Source organism: Protopterus annectens, chromosome 3.part1 (assembly GCF_019279795.1).
Source record: "Protopterus annectens isolate FY-2018-M chromosome 3.part1, PAN1.0, whole genome shotgun sequence".
Taxonomy (NCBI): domain Eukaryota; kingdom Metazoa; phylum Chordata; order Ceratodontiformes; family Protopteridae; genus Protopterus; species Protopterus annectens.
Genome location: NC_056732.1, coordinates 1322403297 through 1322422754, shown reverse-complemented (window position 1 = coordinate 1322422754; position 19458 = coordinate 1322403297).

Below are 19458 nucleotides of genomic sequence, written 5' to 3'. Positions count from 1 at the left end.
TCCATTGCAATTAATGTAAAGTCCACTGACAGTATTACCAGTATACCACACTAGTCATTGATGGCGGACCCCTGCCTTACATATGTGCACATTCGTTGATATAGGTGGCATACTGCTGTACTAGACTATCCATGTTGCTAGATACGCAGTTATATCCTGTAGCACACATATGACCGAGGACATGGTACAGGCATACCCACACACACAGCAGACATACATAACAGACACAAAGGTATGGCAACCCAGGTGACCTTTACCTGTGTACCTTACAGTACTGTGTGTCAGTAGTTACCAGACCTTATGCCTGAGGTATGTAATCTGTGAGGACTACAGGGAACACACATAACAGTAGTTCCAATAAATGTACATGTACACCATACTGTGCTGTTTAGGCATACAGCTTCAGGTAGTACTACAGTTCATACAGGAGTTGGATTCACCAGCAGTAACACACAATAAGCATACATGTACTTCTTTAGCCTACAATGGGACATCCTAGTCATCACCAAGGGACTACGTCAGACCATATGGCATACTGCTTTTTCTGCCTACTAATTGCATACACATCTTTTGCTGGTGTCACAGCTAGGACACATAATACCATGACTGAAACAGTTTGCCACTAAGCTATCACACATATACTGAACTCTGACAAATTGACCAACACATTCACCATCACACTCAGTCAGCCTCACATATCGATTATTGCAACAAATACATGTGGGTGTGGAGCACTTCATAGGTAGGTAAGAGGCTATTGGCCCTAGGGCCTATAGAACTCTAGCCATATGCTACCCTGGCCTCTGATACACAGGTATTTAAATTACACGTGGCCCAGTCAAGCAGAGACACTGAGGTGATTGCCTGGGTGTATTCACTATCTCCCATACAATCTCCAGGATTATTTATGACTACTGCTAATTAGGAGTTTTGTTTGCTATGGATAGTTGGTTAGTTCCAGAGTATGGGATGTCTCTGAGATAAGAATCTATCCCTCCAGCATGCGCTGTTTATTGTGGTCAAAGGGTTTAGGACCCTAGAGCATGTAGCTTGCACAGATTGTGATCTGTTTACGTGGAGCATGTCCAACAGATCTGGGTTTGACATAACTTAGCATGTCAGGCAGAGGTCACCTTTGGGTAGGCGGTATGCAACACAGTCTAGTTGTGGGTTTGTGGGACGGTCTGCATAGGGCATCTTTTTGACGCTGGCATCACTCTTTGTAAGGTATGTCTGTATCCTTTCCACTTGCTGTAGATGTCTTGTGAGGTACATACCACATGGGGCATTGTACTCTATACTGGGTTTTATGTGTGTGGAGTAGAGGGGAACACTGACCTATTTTTCCATGGATGACACACCTTTGTGATGATGTGTACCACGTAGATGGATTACATGACTAGTGTGGCACTGTGACTATCGAAGGGGAGACTACTGTCCACCTGTGTCCCATGGTCTCTTATCACACCTTCGGTGTTAGGTAGACTACCACCTATGTGGTAGTTCATGGGTACTGCGTCTTTGCAAGGAGGGATGCCAATACAGTGTCAACATTGAGCTTGAGTCCATGGCTTTGTCACCAGGCATCTGTTGCAGTAATTATGACCCTGTCTCTCTCTCTCTATAGATATATATATATATATATATATATATATATATACACACACACACACACACACACACACACACACACACACACACATAAATATGAACATCCATTGCTGTACATATAGATATACATATAGGCACTTATACAGTCCACCTGTCATGGTGGGTATATCAATTATGGGAAGGTTGTGACGTATACAGTTATGTCATAACATTGCACAGTGTTGTGCAGAATGCGTTGAAGGTGTTCTCAGCCCATGTAGCTTTAGCAGGCCTCACTGGCTGCAACACAGCAAACCTGATGAACCATACCCACAGCGTTTCACCACCACATATCATATACCAGCACTGTATGCTGTCTGGCCTGCCACACACTACAACCTACATAGAAATATGCACATAACAACCTTCAACAACATATATATGTCCACCTTTCACAAACAGTTGCTGTATGTCCCTTGCTCAATGCACATGTACAGATGCTAATATATCTGACATGGGCAGTTCCCTCTGTATGTGTGTGCCATACACACACAAGGACCACAATGTACATGTACCTCACGGCTGACCTGGTGGGCCTTGCTGCAACATGAACAGGTGTCACATGTGAGCACACAGTAATATTAGAGGGTGTATACATAGCTGCTAATGCTGAATTAGCATACTAGCCTGGTACAGCTGTTGCCAATGCTAAGCTACACATTAATATGACTATCATGCATTTGTTACTCTGTCACATCCATGTTTGCATAACCGTATGGGCTACTAGCCCAAGCAGACATTGTACACACTACTGTACAGAACACAGATAACATGGATCAGATGTTTGACATTTAATGCTGAACTACATATGTCACCGTCACATCCCACTGCACACAGCAACACACTCATTCCCCCATGCCAGTGGTTATGCAGGGCATCTGTGCATTGATACATACTGCTGCCACATATGGATGATTCAAACTATATAGAGTACCCTTCATAAACATCTACTACATTCCAGTAAATGCATAGCTATTACATACCTTTCCTTTGTATATGTTCGTATATGTTGCTGTATATCCTGGTATACTTCTTTTAGCAATATACGTTTTGCTGTCAATATCTCTTTTACTGTTCAAGATTTTTTTTTATAGATTTATATTTCAGAATATATTGATTTTCAGTTTTTTTTCAATATATTTTTGTTCAGTTTTTTTCTATATATTTATCTTTCAATTTATTTTTCAATATATTTTATTTCAATGATATTTTTCAATATATTTTCTTTTCAATATATTTTTTCAATATCATTTCTTTTGTCAGTATACTTTTTTTTTCAATATATTCTTTTTGTTATATTTCTTTACTTTACCTCACTTTTTTTTTCTCTTGCTCTCTCTCTCTCTCCCTCCATACCTGCAATGGAATGATTGCATGTGTGGACAGCAAGTACAGACTGCTTTTATAGGTATCTGCACATGTGCATGTAATGGCCTCTGTACCAATTGGTGGCCACCATTTGGCAATTGCATGCAGCCTGCTGTGTGGTACTTGCAGTACTCACTGTCATAGCAACCCAGTGCTATAAATTGCTAGGTCAGGTAGGTGTAGCCCTTTCAGAATTCCAGGGTGGGGACCATGCTTGTTTGCTGTGGACACCGTTGTGTAACTCAGAAGGTTGGTATACTTCTTCTAACTGTTGCTAAGGGTGTCGACAGTTATTTGTATGTTGTACTCAGACCTGAATGTTACCTCTTCCAGTACACAGTTGACAGTGTAGAATTGTACACAACCCTAGAAATGCTAACACAATATACATGGGAGTATGGTGTTTCTTTACAACATCCACTATTAGCTGCCATACATATGTAGTTATTGAGATGATTTCATTTGGCACATGAACTGTTTGGGAACAGCTATACTGTGGATATTAATGTACTCACTTCGGCACTGTTTGCGCTTTTTATTTTGTTGACATTATCACAGGATGCTCATGAAACTGGACAATTCCAGTACTGAGTATGCCTACATACATCCTTGCTGTACCTTGAACACACTGGTATTTTATACGTTTGGGTGGGGATTGTCCTGCTATGATACTGTGTGGGGGTTGTGAAGTGCTGCTGTAACAGTATTTACTGCTAGAATGTCTGGTTCTGTTATCACAGTCATGTAATGCAATTCCACAACAACTGCTGGTAAAGTTCCACAGAACAGGTTTTGTGTTATGGCATTCCTATCTTTCCTTTACATTCACACATTCTGATGCATGATATATATATATTTCAGCAACATCCTGCTGTATATCTACTGTGGCCTAGTGGTACTTCATGCATTCTAGTGTGTCCAGGGTTCGAGACTGACAATGGTGTTTTATTTTGCTGCTGAGGAGAACAAGGCCCCTCATATGCAGGGTGACTAAGCCACTTTTAAGTTGTTGTAAGGGGTTTTGCGTGGGTTTGCGTGATGCTTAGCAATACTTAGCTAAGCACACACATGCCCACACTCGCTCAAACCCACTTATTGCTGCTTAAAAGTGCTTACTCCCGCTAACTCCCGCGCTCATTTCTTTGAAAGAAAAGAAAATAGGGAGATAGGAAAGTGGTGGGGCACAAAGAGGGAAAGACAGTAGGAAAACAGCTTAGGATGTGCAGGACAGGTGTAGGGAAGGTCCATAGCTGCCCATTTCTTTAACAGCAACAGCTGTGCATATACTAGTAATTTGGAGGGAATTTTGAAACCTTCCATCCCTGAGAGAGGGGTGAGGACAACTGTACTGCCAATTGAATTTCAGTTTCTGTGTCCTGCGGACATCTGTGCAAAATGGGCAGCTATGTATGGGGCATAATTTTTTTGCGGGAGCAGATTGCCCATTTTTTCTTTTCAGGTGAGAGTGGAATGTGGGGTATGGGAAGTAGGTATGTTTTGGGAGGTAGGTTGGGGAGGTAAACAGACAAGACAAACAAGACACATACAGGGGCAGAATATGACACATGGGGTGGGTGAACACAATTGACGAGGAAGGATGTTTGGAAATCGCAAGCCTATGAGCCCACAGATGGTAACAGTGGAACTGAGATCTCCACCCATGGGCAGTCACCACTGCACCTTCACAGCCCGGAGGGTGGCTGTGCTGGGGGCTGCGTAGGAGGGGCAGGCTCACCCATGAGTCACGCCACTCTTGCCTTCAGCTGGCATAGGGGATCAGTGACTGAACGCCGGATCTCCCTATGCACCACAGCCTGGACCATTCGGAGGGTGACAGGTGGCCCTCCTCTGGCTACGCTTACATGGGAGGGACGAGCCCCATCCCCTGCAGAGCTTCCACCTGAAGGTGGCACAGGGCCAATGGAGTTGGATGTTCCGGGCTGGGCACCAGACCTGCTGGTGCCAGGTGCCATAGCCAGCTGAGGTGGGAGAGGTGGGTCCGCTGGGACCGGTCTTCCCATACATTCTGTGTTTAGGTGAATTTAATGACAATATAGCCAACAGCATTCCAAATTAGTTGTAACAGCATGCAGTACTATTCCCATTAACCCAACACACCAGAGTTCCAACAGTTGAACAGCAAGCATAACACATGCATATATTGAATGACAGTGGACATTCCAACAGCATGCAGGAATGAATGGTGGCAACAGGCCACCAAGATTGTGGTGTTTGAACAGCGCACATGCATCAAAGTTATGCAGATATTCATAAACCAATTGGACATATGTCCCAACAAATGTTTTGATATTACACATACCCATTGAGGTGTGGAATTGCATTGTTTATGCACATACAGTAGGGTGTAAAAAGATACCTCCATTAACAACTTATATGAACTTATAGTTTACACTACATTCCTATTGACTGCAGGTATATATCCCCTACATGTAGTATTACACTAGGCAATGTCCATTACGTTGTGGGATGTATTTTGCTAGTTCCTTATGTACCTGACCTGGATCTGTTATACAAACTGTCCAAGATGCAAATGTTACTGCTCTGTATTTATATATTTAATTTATATTCCTATGTCTACATATCTGGATGTGTTCAGGTGACATTACCAGTTATATTTTAACAGCACCCTACATTTCTAGCAGCACACTGACATTTCCGGTGCACACAATTACAAGCTACCTATGTGCCAGATTTACCTATACATGCCAGGCTTGAAACTACAGTTGAGGACTGTATATATTCTTAAGAGATACTGGCACTCTTTTCGTACTCTTTCTATGGGCCTACCCAAGTGTGGGTTGACAGCGCTTAATACACTACGATTTCTATACTGCAAGAGTACATCAACATTTCAAAGAAAGTGACATGGACACACTACAGGAGTTATACCTTTATTAATTACATTACACACTTTTCTAGTGGCTCTCTCATTTATTTGTTATTACAGTGCATGCAGACATGTTATTCAGGATGTATTATACCTTCATTTATGGTTTACAATACTCTTTTTCAGGCTCTCTCACTTATTCTATATAACAATACATGCAGAGAAATAATTCAAGACTTATTATACCTTTATCAATGGTTTACAACACTCTTTTTCAGGCTCTCTCACTTATTCTATATAACAATACATGCAGAGAAATAATTCAGGATTTATTATACCTTTATTAATGGTTTACAACACTCTTTTTTCAGGCTCTCTCAGTTATTTTACATAACAGTTCATGCAGAGAGGTTATTCAAGCCTTATTATACCTTTATTATTGGGCTGAGACACTTTTAGCCAGGCTCTCTCACTTATTTTATATAACAGTACATGCAGAAAGATTACTAACCTACCTGGTGGCACAGCCTTAGCAGCCTATCTGCAGCTGTGAAGTAAATGAAGTGATATTGAGACATATACCTATCCATACTATCGACTAAACTAGCAATTTTTACATACTTCAGTCCATGGCTAACTACTCAGTAGTGGGGCATTTTGCATCCCACAGGCCTCCTGTGTCCATTGGTTCAGTAGGTCCTGCTTGTGTCTCTTCAGGTCTGCATGGTGATGTCTAACCTGCTCACCAGTCTGAGGGACTCCTGTGGCACTGGTGAGTTCATGTGCGAGATGGTTCCAGGCCTCCGCTTTGTATTCCATGCCCTGGAACTGGCCCTGCAGGAGTCTAGCATTATGACGATGGACGAGGAGCCAAACCATCAGTTTTGACTCCGCAATGCCCCACTGTTGCGCTCGGAAGCAAGAGCCCTCTCCGACACCAGCCATTGCTGCCTGCAGATGGGAGCTGCAACCAGTTATGGCGAGTATTCCCACCTATGGAGCTTAAATATGCCTCATTTCCCGCATTTATTTGTTATTGGCCGGATTTGAAAGTTCTCAACTGAGTGCACACCTGCCTAGCACTGGGTAAACTTTGATTCATATGTATATGTGTGTTGACAGTCTATGAACATCAAATGCTGTCATGGCTTAGTGGATTAGTACTGTGATTATGGTGCACACTATCCCAGGTTCGAGACCTGTCATTGCTTTTTTATTTTACTACTGGCCTGACCGGTAGGGGTTGTGGCTGGGTTTAGCTGACTTTGCTCAACTTTGCCCAACGTTGCTCTACATTTACCGACATTGCCCAACGTTGCCCGATGTTGTGCTAGTTAGCGTGGCACGCAGCTTCGAACAAACATTTTTGGTTTGCGCTAGTTGGCGCGATGCGCAGCTCTGCGCAAAGCTATTGCGCTAGTTAAACCAGTGCTTAGCTATGGGCAATTATTCTTAACTGTGCTTACTATTGGTAAACGCTGCTTAGCAGTGCTTCACATTGCTTAACATATGTTACTTGTGCATTCATTAGTATGCATTACCGTTTCACTTTCTTATATGTATTTTAAATATCGGTCACTACTACATAGGCCATTTCGATGCATTTTAATAAAATTTAAAAGCTAAATGTCAGGAATTATTTTAATGCATGGATTTCCAGCATAAAATGGAAAGGGGAGTGGTGGGACTCGAACCAGGAATGCCTCCTCTTTGTGCCAAGGCTCTAGCACTACACTATTGCTATTTGGCTTAATTTGCATATAAGTGGTTTATTATCCTCTTCGATGTCTAAACTGCTAACTGTAGCTAAGCAATGGGCACACCCATGCACACATGCGCAAATATGGGCAGCAATATGGTGAATAATAAAAAAAAATTGTTTTACATTTTATTTCATTTGTACAGGTCTTTTTCATGTGGGGGAGTGTGGTGTTGGGGGTATACACATTTGAGCAGACTCGCTCATATCTGCTGACATTTGCAGGGGCATGGATATTTGGACTGCTCGGCAGTCTGACATGCCCCCTGCACTCCTACATGCTCTGTGTTAGCCATGGAGTTGAGTCAGCACACCCTCATGCATATGCATGATGAGCTAACGTCATACTCTTAGACCGCCGTCTCCGAGTAGGGCTTCGTTCATCCTACACGGAGGATTACTGAATTCCCCCCAATGTAATATTTTTTAAAAGGATTGCACTATTTTATACTTGCTACTTGTGGTATTTGAACCTATGATGTCCGACCACATTCTTACACTTGATTTCTAAAGTTGGTTTGTGCTACAGACTGAAGCATGCATACTTGCTTTTACAGTTAGGATATGCATGATTACTTTGCTGCAACTGTATAGAAAAGAAAAAAACTTTTTTTAATTTAAAATCTACAATAGTACTTCTCTTGTGCTGCATATATACCTCTTGTTCTCTCAGTCTCTCTAAATGCTCAGCATGGGCTTCCCTGTTATCAGTGATTTCTGCATCAGCTGTGTAAAGAAAAGAAGAGAGCAGAAGAACATTATGCATACCAGTCTTGCCTATATTTAGCTTTCTATTATACATTTTCTTTATTAGTGTACTTATACATCTGTGAAATGCCGCTAGTTCTGAACTCATTCAACCACTGGTCGAGTGTATCCCTCTTGCACCTTTTTAGGTCATCAAATTGGTGCCTACACTGTTTTCCAGTGTGTGGAATACCAGTCATGTCGGATACAGCCTTGGCCAGACTATTACAAGCCTCAGACTTGTACTGGGAGACAGTATAGTCCCCCTTAAAAAGACTTTGCCTTTGGTGCTTTACAAGGAATGTAGTAAAGATTCTGGACTCCTAAGCACCCCACCTATGCACCCTAAACTAAGCAACTTACCTTCTTACACCAGACATGTCTAACCAGAACACACAACAATAACTAATAATGATTTCATACTAATGTGTGTTACAAGTTTACTGGTAGTGCACAAACCCAAGCAAAGATGCCAACTGCATTTGCCCGATGTTCAGTGGAGAGCAACAGTGCCAAACAGAGACAAAAGCAGTTTTGGAAATTGGAAGTTTAATCTCACACCTGACATTAGTTTGAGGGTTGCCTACTGCTGGAACTGTTAGGTGATTTAACTTTGGAGACATATACTACAGGCATAAATTTTATGACTTGACACATTTTTGGGTGCTTTGCATAGATAATATAAATTTTTATAATGTTGATTTTAAACCTATGCATAAGAGACACATTTTCTTCTACTGTGGTGATTTTTCATCCTTGCCACAGAATAAGTGCTTCTCAGACATACTCATTATTAACATATGAATGCAAATGACAGACTGAGGGGTTACCCATGTATACGTGTGACCTGATAAGGTCTTGGATTATACATCCCGGTGTTTATGACCATTATTGAAGGCTGCAGACCATCCAAGGTTAGAGAACACAATTATGATTACAGAAGCATATCAATCAGCATACCCTCAGTCATGCACCTGAACCTTTAAAACACAGTAAGGATGTCTTATCCCTGACACATATAATTCATATGAGCTGCACTGCTATGAATGGCTACTGTTATTTATAATTATGTTTACATTGTTATAAGTAATATTTAATATAATGCGAAATGGAACAACAGTAAAAATTTCTGGAATTTCTTGTATTAGAACCCAGGACCATGTGCATAGCAGCCCTATACTTACAGATGTTGCTAAAGGAGTATTGAAATAACACTTAGATATTTTCCTGTTCATTAGCATAAACTGAACTGTAACTACAGTACAAATGTGTTACACGAGTATTTAAAATAACATTTGGCTATTTTCCTGTTAATTAGTATTAAATGAAATGTAACAACAGTAACAATATGTTAAACTTCCTGTATTAGAACCCAGGACCATCTGTATTACTGCCCTACACTTACACCTGTTGCCGCAGGAATAGTTAAAAAACAGTTGAATATTTCCCTATGCATTATTCATTTCTGTGTCTTAATCACTGCACAACCCCACTTAGCGTGATTGTGCAATCCTTTTTAAAATTTAGAATGTCTGTGTCCTATCTGTAGGTGTTCTGTCTGCTTCCTGTGTGGCCCATTAGTTCAGGTTTGCATGATGGTAAGGCTTGTGCAAATGAGATAAGCAAGGCTAAATTTCTTTTAGCCTTGTGATCAGTGTTTATTAGGTGTCATCCTTAAAAGACAAAGGTTGGACTTGAACCCTAATGTAAACATGGTATATGCTGTGTGGATCAATGCGTTTGGCAGATATGCTACACACACCGGTAATTCAAAGGTGTAGTTGAGGTACTGATTATCACTGAAGTACATTATATGACATTTACTGTGTTTAACTGTTTCCCACATTTGCACTAAGCCATGCACCACAAAAATACTGGCATGAAAAAATGAAAGAAAGAAATTTATAAAATAAACAACACTACAAAATATATGTTAGTACACATGAAAGATTTTTACACTAGTCTGGATTTGAACTCTCACACCAATGAACCTTCAAAACACAGGGGAAGGGAGTCTTATCCCTCTTTGCCATAGAAACAACTTTGCAGCAGAGAATAAAAATCATTGTGCATACAAGCAAGTCCAACATCATCCACAATGTTGACAAACATATAGCACTTGTACACATCTGATTTGTTTGTACATGTATTCATTTCAGATGTAGTGCAATGGGTGATAACACAACCATTTCTGACTATTGTTTGGAGAAATTCAGCTCTGTCTTATTTCTGTATGATGATCAGTCTTCTCTTATCTGAGCAGTAATCTGAGACATGCAGTCTGTAAGGCATTTTGTGACATTGTCCATAAATGCAAAAGAATATTAAATGGCAGTAATATACAGTTTTCATCCAATGCAGGGGAGTTTAGATGTTACTGAACAGAAACTGTGAAATGTGTTCTGCTTACTTACTTTTAAAACATTGATACAGTTACTTCTATTTGTAAGACTAACCTTACACACCCACTGGAAGTAAGGGAGCCTGAACTACCATTGTGTTTTCCTTCTCCCTACCAGTAATCATTCACAGTTGCAATCCATTAGCAACAAACACTGAGGAAGTGCCTGCACTATGTTTATATCTGATACACAGAACCAGGTATTTGAGATTCAGCAATTCTAATGACTTCATGCCTCATTTGCATCTTCACTGTGCTCACAATCTGGAATCTATACTATAATAAGGTAACTGTGTAGCTAAGGGACCTAAAGTTGATGAGACTTGTTTATGTAGATAACACAATTGAAGATAGCTATTACTTTAGATTTATCTGCGCAGAAGACTACTAATCTTGATAAGGTATGATTGCATTTTTTCAGTTTGAAACTGGATATGCTCAGATGTCAGTTAGAGAAAACATTTTTATATATGCATTAGCAAATTCTACTTTTGTCTGTATGCTATTCTGAGAAGTTTACTGATGGGTATAGGCATTATGGTCAGGGAATGTAACTTTCACAGATGCCCAGCCTTATTAACTTTCATCACAAGTGTTAATGTTACAACTGTTTCTCTTTACACTCTCCTATTGTTATTTCCATGGAATGTAAATCTCCTACATTGTCTCTGACACAAGGGTGTTGGCCTTCTAAATTGGCCCACAGACACCTCTAGGGGAGCACTGGGCATCTGACTGTGGGCGTGGACATAAACTTACCAGTGAAACTCCTGGCAGAGCCAGTTCTCATGGTCAGCTACAATGATGAACTGCTTCCACTACCATGCACAGCCGACACCTGTCCAACATACCAAGATGTAGAGTTAGCACAGAGCTTGGCTGTGTTCTTCCAGACACTCACACAACTCTTTCACCTGGAGTGCCCATACAGACACACACACACACACACACACACACACACACACACACACACACACACACACACACACACACGCACACACACACACACACACACACACACACACACACACACACACACACACACACTCTCTCTCACTCTCACACACACACACACACACACACACACACACACACACACACACACACACACACACACAACAGTTACATGGTTCAGTCATGAGACTTAAAGCTCATTCTGTCTCAGTGGCCATTTGATACTTTATCCAAATTTTTGCCTGTTTCTCTTTCTTACACACACACAGTCCTTTACCTTTTACATCAGCCCAGGCTTCTTTTACCCCCCCCCACACACAACAGGCTGTGCAAGTGATGACAACTGTGCCATATCCTTGTTTTCTATTTTTTGGATTCATGGATTCTGTATATAAGCTTTGTGTCTGATGCTCAGGGTGCATAGCTGACTTAGTGCTTAGAATATCTGCTTGTTAAGCTGTTTTGCTAATTGTACTGCTTTCTTACAGGTTTTTATAATGTGTACATGCCTCCCACACTCTTACAGCAAAAAAGGTAGACCAAGCCATACAAAGGTGGGACAAAGGCTGAATAATAGGGAAACTTTTTAAAATATTTTGGTCTTACAAAGTTAGAGACAGTTGATAGAATCGAACAGTTTTTGCATCAGTATTTTTAAGATTTTTCTGTCATTAATTTCTAACTTCTCTCTTTAATGATTTGCCAGTACAAAAGCATGAGGCTAAACTGTGGGACATTCAGTGACCATCACTACTTTTGAGAGATATGAATATGTGAATCTTTGATGCCCGAGGCCTATTACTTGATAGAGGATGCAGGTATTCACATACGTCACTGCTGTCACATATTAAAGTAATTCCTGTAAAAATCAACCACTTTTTACTTACTTGCATTACCAAGTAACAGTATTCATGGCTATGCCATTCATTTGTATTATTACCCATTTTTGTTCTATTCTGGGTTCAACACTTACCTTGTAAATCCAGCAGTTGCTACAGTTTTAGTTCATGACTGAGTCTGTCTGATGCTAGGAGTACACAGCAATTACATGGATATGTTAAAGTTGTGAGCATTGCCTGCCATCAATGTTACTATATGTATCTGCATTGAATGAAGGTTTTAGCCCCTTAAGTGGTGAATGTGCTATGCATTGCCTATTAGCCAATGTGAGGGCATATTGAGCATGCCTACATCTGCCTATGCTCACAGCAGCTGCTGGTTCTACCTCTGATTCCTCTCCTGCATGTGGCTATGGTGACCTTGCCAGTGGTGGTGGGATGCGTTCCCCTTCCGCTTGTTGATCCTGCTAAAGCTGTTTTCTCAGGATGATGCTGTGAAGCATGGCACAGATGGTGAAATTTCAGTACATGTACATGTATAGTACCACAGGTTTCTCCCAGATGTATCTAGGCACCAGAATCTCACCTTCAGCATCCCAGACACATGCTCTATGATATTTCTGGTTTGAGCATGTGCCTCATTATAGTGTTTTTCAGTGGGTGTGCATACATTTCTGATGGGTGTCATCAGCCATAGTTCCTGTGCATAACCTGCAGCCCACACTAAATGACCCTGTGGGATATCACCCCTAGTGAGCATTTGATACAGTTGAGAATTGTACCAGATATGTGAGTCGTAGTAACTGCCTGAGTTGCCAGCACACACATGCAGGATGATACCCTTAGCATTACACACAACTTGGCAGTTAATAGAGTTGGAAGCCCATTCTATTTATGTAGGCCCTTCCCTGTTCCCTGAGTGATGCTTTGATTTCTATATGTGTACACTCTATGGAACCCCACCTAGTACTTCAGGGTAGTGTGAGACAGGCATCCATATCATGTTATCAAAAGTTTACTTAATCGAATCAATAAAGGTCAAACTTTATTGATCGATTAAGTAAAACATCGAATAAGGTAAAAAAAAAAAAAACCTAAAAGGAGTAGGCAGGGGGGAAAGCCCCCCTGCACCCCCACACCTTCCTACGTAAATAGACCAACTCTGAGACCGTACTACATTGAGGTAAATGGAAATCTCCCCTTATGGAAATTTCCGTTTACTTGCACGATGTTCTTCACTTTCGATATTGTCATGCCGACAGACTCGATATTGTCAGCTTACAACAACGTAAAGTAGACCCTGGTTCAGGGTAGAACTCTTACATATTTGTGGCCCTGTCCTCAGCTGTACAGGGAAAATATGTGTGGTCATTGGCATGTTGTAGCTTAGCATTCAGGAATTGATGGAGGATCCTGGATGCTGATGCCTGTGACACCCCCAGCATGTCCCCTGTTGGTCTCTGAAAGGTTCCTGTAAAATTCTAAGTGCTACACATACCTTTGTTTCCTCTGGTATTGGTTCCCCTTTGTTTGTCCTTGGTCTGAGTTGAGACCAACATAGGTTGTAGAGTTCCCATAATGTGTCTCTATCTTCCTTACAGCACTGTACAATTTCCAACTCATGCAGATTGTGATAAGTTAAATGGAGTCTACAAACTCTTCTCCTTCTTGGCCATGGTCTATTAGCAGCAGCAGTAGCAGCATAGACTTCAGCCTGTTGCACATACACATGAATTAAAGCAACAGCAGCCCCTAACATTGTTTCGGTGTAAACTCCTTACCATGGCTGTATTCCAGTAGGTTTAGGAATTTGCAGGGAAAACCAGCACTGAGTCTACATGGTTGCTTTATAGCTTGTTGAATAGCTCTTCCATCTTTAATTGGTTGATTAGCATACAATTCATCTGCTTATGCTGTAATTAGCATGCCACAATGTTTACCATGTTTACAAGGCTCTAGACACTGTGTAGAACCTCTTACTGAATACAGTGTGATGTGCTACCATGTGCACGTCATACTAAGACCTGCAAATAGCCTTAGCGGATCATGTAGGGTTTATTGAATCTCACCTGCTATTTATTTATATTGTCATATTTTTCATATTTCTCTAAATATCTCAACAACAAAGTAACAGACAGAACGGCTTAATTCAGAGGAAAGTTCACATCTGTTGTTGGCAGTATGTCTGCAGCTTGAATAATTACTGTCATGTTGTAAGTAGTTTATACAATATTGCACAATTAATATTTATTGCATTTATTGTGGTTTTTAAAATCCAATTTAAGACTTCAAATATAATGAAGACTAGCACTGCAAAGATTTGTTTTTGCTGGATAGTTTGCTATGTATGTTTGTTTCATAGTAGATTCAAATATAGGAATCTTTGTTTGAAATGTGAGGACATACCTTGATTTTAACAAAATGCTTGGAGTGCAATCATTAGAAATAAAAGTACAAAACTCCAGAACTCCTTTGGAGTGAATGAGTTGATAAATGTTTTTAAATGGGTGTATCCTAACATGTTACAGTTTGAATTTATTTAATTCTAGTCAAGTTTATTTCCTGTGCAGGCTATTACTGGTAATTGCCTAATACCAACCGACAACAGTTAGTCTCATAAAATATTTATTTTCTATATTATTACTGCAAAATATAGGTTACAAAATGTCATTACTAATTGTATGTTAGGTGAAATATTTATAACTTAATGAAGTTTGATAAAGTGGACTTAAATTATCGTTATGAACAGGATTTATATTTATTTATTTAGTGTTATTCATTTCCCAGTACAGTTCAATAATATTAATACTTGGGGTTGAGGGTTAGTTGATAATGGAGTGATTTCTCATTCACTACAGTGCTCAGTTCTCTCTTTTAAATTATATGTTGTATAATAATAATAATAATAATAATAATAATAATAATAATAATAATAATAATAATATTTTTAGGAATATGGACATGCAGCAGGAATTTCATCAAAGGTAGAATCATATAGTTGGGGAGTGATCATTTTTGAGGACTTGCCAGCTTAGGGACCTGAACAATCATCAGAGCCTCTACATAACAGTGGGAAAAGCAATTAAGATAGATGCATCAGACGAAAGAAATGCTCCAAAAATAATTAATCAGAAGATAAGGAGTGACACAGTTGTACACATGTCAGGTGGCACAATGTCAGGGTAATCCTATGGGCTAGGCTTGTAAAGGCTCCAGGGTCATTAGCCTAGTACACACCTATGAACATAGAAATGAATGCAGCTATTACACCCTTTTCAGCTGCAAAGAAGCAGGATGATTGTCAAAGTAGTGGGGAAGGTCAGTTGTAACAAGTATATGAATATTTACAATCTTTTATTGATGCTTTAAATGAGGAGGATAGATCCTAGGTGTTGCAAGAAAAGGATGACAGTGGTTTACCTTCTCCTTTAGATATACATTGAAACTCAAGTGTTAGAAATATAGATGATAGCAATGTTGGTGACCTTAGTTTTCCTTGGTTGCTCTTAGCTTGCAAAGTTATAATCAACAAAAATTTAAGTCAATCAATAAAAGGGGACAGAATCAAGATTGTTGATGCACAATCTTAGTTTTGGTCAGCAGGGTTTAACAACTACTGCACACATTTTACATTCAATGAAAGAAAAGCTTTGGATGGGAGGTTATGTGGAAAATTTTGGTTGATTGATTTAGATGGGGTTCAGTAAATTGTAGATTCTGATGTAATAGAGACAAAAGATTTGGTTACTGCCATGTTGGACCTGGATAGGTGTCAGCCTAAAAACCTTAGAATTAAGTCATGGGACAACTGGGTCTTAGGTTGCATACATTTCATGGTGGTTATTATTGAGAGAAATAACCGGGTCTAACCATGCAACTGTTGATTTTTTTAATTATTGGTGCAGCACATTATTTAAAAGGGGGCCTGGCATGGCTAAAAAATGACCAAAAATTTAGGAAACTAAAGCCCACTGACAAACAGCTCAAGTAAAAGGAAAGGCATATTGATACCTGGCTAGCTGTCAAGGTAGATAAGATGATTTTTTTATTCCTAATGCAGTGCAATTAGGATCTGACTTTAAGTCCTGTTAGCTATTTAATATTAGTAGTTGTAGATGGAGTCATTGCAGGTTTCCAGATGGACTCATTGCAGGTTTCCAAACATTTATTCACACTGTAGAGGTAGATATTCTGTGATTAAATGTTCATTTAATGATGGCAGTAAAGACATTCATATAGTTAGCAGTGCTAGGCATGAGTCTCATAACCTTTTAGATATACATTAGATTGAGGTGAGGCTTCTTTTAGATGCTTCAATAGATCATGACTTGCAGGGCTTTAGGTGAACTGCCTTTGAATCATTTGCTCATTAAACTAGACATTTTGCTTGAGGTATTGCAGGATTACTCAAAGATGCAGGCTGTTGAACTGTTAAATGGCTTTACATCAGTTTTTATATTAACTCCATGGTGTTTTTACATATGCCAAATTGCAAAAATTTAAAATCACTGAAGGGAAAGAGTCAATGCTAAAGAACCTGTTGTACAGACAGATTGACAAAGGCAGAATAGAAGGTCAGTGCTTGCAGTCTGAAGTTTTTAGAGTAGCTGTGCTAGGTGTAGTTCCAAATTAGAAATATGGGAAGTTTTGTTTAATTCACCATCAGCCATTTTCAGGTGGCACTTTTTAAAATGATGACATCAGCAAGAAAGAGAAGCAAAGGTGCAATATGGCTCATTAGATGATGCCATTCACCAGCTTAGGGATCTCTTGTAGGCAAGCTTCATATATTATCTGCCTTTCTTCTTCATCATATTTGTCCCCAGCACTGGCATCTTTTACGTATGCAGTTTAAAGGCAATTATTATTTTGATTTGGTTTTGCCTATGGGCTGTTCACTTGTGCCACCTTTGCAAAATTTAGTTTGACCTTGTAGTGGTGCTGGTACTGTAGAGGTCACAACTGCAGCAAGTTGTGCATTACTTGGATGATTTTTCTGATGGTAGTTGAAAGGAAGGTGAATGCCAAAAAGGTCTTTGCTACATTATGTTAGCAGATTTAGATACACTTTGGCCATAATAAAATAGATGGTCCTACTAAGATACTTACATTCTGGGGACTCAAAGTGGATGTTTCTCTTCATTCAAGTCATCACAAGATAAATTGAAGAGCTTGCCATCTTGAATTCATTCTTTTCTGTAAACCAAAATAGGACTTTTATCACAACATTGTTAAACCTCCTGTGGTGTGGTCTCAAGAAGCTCCAAAGGGTTAGGGTTAATAAAATAGTATGATCAGGTCTTAGTTTTGGCAGATTTTAGTGAGAGATCCTTCTGTCAGAATGAATAGGTGCACATGACCATTTAGGATTATTTAGAGATGCAGTAAGAGGATTTGGCAGTGGGGATTATTTTAATGGATTAAGGTTCTTGGCACTTGACCTCATTAATCATATGAAAGGAGAAAATACATCACTTTCTTGGAAGTAGTCCTTATCTGGGTGGCACTGTTTGACAGGCAAGAGTAACAGTAACAAAAAAGTGATATTCTGAGCAGATAACAAAGTTGTTGTCCAAGTTTTGATGAAGAAGTCTTCCAAGTCACTGTGGGTCAATTTTAAGTTTTTTGTTATTACTAAGTTTAGACATTAACCGATATTTTTTCCTGCAGAACACATATCAGGCATTTGCAATATACTGCCTGTCTTTCTCTCTCTTTTTCTCTCTGTCTCATCTGGCAGTTGGCTTCAGACGTGGCTGCTTTGCTGACCTGCATCGAAGGTGAATTTAGGTTGATTGAAGAGGAATAAGACAGTTCTTGTTGTGTAATCTAACTTTAAATGCATATATGGCAGCTATCAGGGATTTCAGGTAATTTTGTATAAGACTTCCTCAGTAAAATAGATGTTAGTTAGTTCAGTTAATCTTACACTAATTATCAGTTTGTTGGGCGAAAGGTAACATTCAATCTATTGTTTGTGCCTAATTAGCAGTGTTCCATCTATTCACAAATGTCTCTTTAGGATGTAACTAAACATTAGTTGGTGTGTAAAATTTTGAAGGGCTGGGACAGTGACAAAGGAAATTATTCAGACTCTTGACACTTGATTGGAGAATGTTCGTTAAACTCCATTTCAGAAGGTGTGTATGCAGCATTGCCTGTTTACCAGACTTATGGGATATGGGCTACATTATTCACATGAATGTATGCAAAAGCATTTCATATCAGTGAATTCCTGGGATAATTGAGATGGAGATATGTTTCAGTGGTTAATGAGGCTATTATAGTTTGGATTTACAAGTCTAAGACTGACCAATCCAGTAAGGGCCATCAGGTCATATTAGGTATATCAGTAACCTCTTTATTTTGTCCAGCATATCAGTTTACTACCACGTGTAGCCTTTTCAGCCCTAATAATATTGAAGGTTTGGTATTTATTTTTTTCTCAGTGATGCTCAGCTAATGCCTAAGGATCTGGCTATTAGTTTATGGAAGACCTTATCCATTCAAGGCTTGCCTTCAATTGGCTGTTGGTTTCATTCATTTAGAGTGGGTCATGCTTTAGATTTAGCTCTGCAAGGTCAGTCTGTGGAAATGATTAAGAGGACTGGGACATATATTCATTAGTTGTTTCATAGGTTATTATTTTTATTGGCTCATAGTTTACCTTTCCTTTTAGGTCTATTATACGTCCTAATTCTGAACTTGTGAAATAATACTGAGGCCTTAATACTGCCCAGAAGATCTTGCTAGAGGTCCTTGTGATGCATTTAAAACTCCTGCTTGCATAACTTTTCCCTATTGTTCTTGTAGTGAAAAATACATTTAGTTTGTAAATACATTTAGTAGTTGACAAGCATATGTCCGTCTAAATTCTGTTTAATGAAAATGG